This window comes from Octopus bimaculoides, chromosome 12, assembly GCF_001194135.2.
Source record: "Octopus bimaculoides isolate UCB-OBI-ISO-001 chromosome 12, ASM119413v2, whole genome shotgun sequence".
NCBI lineage: Eukaryota > Metazoa > Mollusca > Cephalopoda > Octopoda > Octopodidae > Octopus > Octopus bimaculoides.
The window spans coordinates 57636717-57638961 of NC_068992.1; the positions used below are offsets into that span (position 1 = coordinate 57636717).

Below are 2245 nucleotides of genomic sequence, written 5' to 3' on the forward strand. Positions count from 1 at the left end.
CAGCAGTGTTATAACCAAAAGAAAAAAAACCTGAAAAGCCAGGTTTCCCAGTTTTACTATTTTGTCATTTTTGTGTTATTATTCTTGTTGTTGTTGTTGTTGTAGCAGCAGCAGCAGCAGTAAATGGTAGCAGTAGCAGTGAGTTATTTCAATACTGATTAAGTAGAACAACAACACCAACATATTATCATTGTCAACAACAAGAACAACAACACTGAACACAACAGCCTAACAAATAAGCAACTACCAACAAAGACAAAAAAAAAAAAGCACACAACATCGGAACAACACAAGAAGCTCTTTCTCTCTCTCTCTCCCCCCCCACACACACACACACAGACTTGAGCCAACTCAAGACCATGGGTCAAAAGAATCAAAAGATCGAGAGCTCAGTTTAAATAAAGACAAAACAAGACTAAAATCTAAATATTTCATATTACAAGTAACAGTTTGAGATGAGAGAAAAAAAATACAACACAGATATACAATAGGTGGGGGATTGAACCAAATAGGTATCACTTGCTAAGTGACATTATCACTCATTATATAGAAAGCTTACAATTCCATCTTTCCTGAAATTAGATGTTTTATATTAGGTGCAGGCATGGTTGTGTGGTTAAGAAGTTCACTTTCCAACCACACAGTTTCAGTCCCTACACTGCCCTTTAGGCCAAGTGTCTTTCTTCTGTTAAAGATCAGGGCCAACCAGTGCCTCATGAGAGAAATTGGTAGAGAGAAACTGTATGTGGTTCATCATATGCATGCATATGTATCTGAGTGAATGTTTACATTCTGTGCTGAGCTGAACTGAGTTACAGACAGTGACATTTGTTGACATTACTCTGTTGACAAATCATCCGGTAGCTCTGTGCTTTTGAAAATGTATGGAAAGGAGACTACTTTACATGAAAAGCAGGTCAGAGTTAGTAGCAGGAAGGGTATCCAAACTTAATAACATACATTCATCTAACCCAAGCTAGCATGGAAAAAACAGATGTAATACAAACAAATGACTACTGTTTCTCTTATTGTAACTGCACTATTTTATTTCCAGATCACTGGTTTGGTCACTTGGCACTATAGCAGTATAAGTTATGCAGCTATTTTGTAAAATCTGGGATGTAAGGAAACTGGCAAGGAGATTCTGCATCTGCAACAAATAGGTTGTAGGAGAAGTTCCAATAAATTCATTTAGCATTAAGGATACAGGCAGTGGCAAGAAATTTGTTTCCCAATCACATGATTCTAGGTTCAAGCCTACTGCATTGCACCTTGGACAAGTCTCTTCTACTTATAGCCGTGGGCTGACAAAAGCCTCATTAATGGATTTAGTAGACAGAAACTGTAAGAAGCCCATTCTATAAATATGTATATGTGTGCGCACAAGTGTATGTATGTACACACACACGCACACACAGAGTCTCTTTGCACTGACATAGAATGATAGTTGTAAATGAGTGTCACCATCATTCATGCAAGCAGTCTTCTTTGTTTCCAATCTTGAAAGGAAACATGTCTGGTCATAAGGAAATATTACATTCCTCAAAAACAAGAGAGGATTGGTGATAGGAAAGACATCTGGCCGTAGAAAATCTACCTCAACAAACTTCATCTAACCTGACATATTTTCGCAGAAGGCTGGAAATGAAACACTCACTCAGATTTCTTTAATATTGTATTAATATAATAAAACACAGAGATCCCACAGCAAGTGATAGATACTGAGTTACAGCCCATAGTTATTTTTCTGTCTCAAATTGCTAATCATAATAACGTTTACGCATTGTTTTACATTAACCCTTTAGTGTTCAGATTACTCTGTTAAATGTAATACTTTTTCACTCAAATCGTTTTGAATTAATCATGCATTATCTTATAGCTTTGAGGTTTCAATGATGTGATTGTTTATTTTTAGAATGTCAATGTAGGTTAGGTGTGAGAGGCTAGATATGGCCAGTTTAAAACATGTAGAATATCTGGGCCAGATATGGCCGGTTTAAACATTAAAGGGTTAATCCTTTTCTGATGAACCAAATGGCCAAAGCATTTAAGTTTATTTTGTAAATAAACAAGAATTTAAATACAAATTCATCGAAATAATTTTGTCATTATTAAACTGGCATCTGTAACAACACAAACCGTTCTTACATCAAATCATGACAGAAGGTCTTACTCAAAGCACAAACAATTTCAAGTGAAGGGTTTTGTATAAATCAGTGGTTCTCAACCAGGGTCCATATGACCC

At 36.1% G+C, this 2245-nt stretch overlaps 1 protein-coding gene across 12 annotated transcripts in view; it reads right to left on the reverse strand.

The window, feature by feature from the left end:
- Positions 1-2245, reverse strand: part of LOC106868187 (unconventional myosin-IXAa) — a 213418-nt gene that overhangs the window by 131870 nt on the left and 79303 nt on the right. The window lies entirely within an intron of this gene.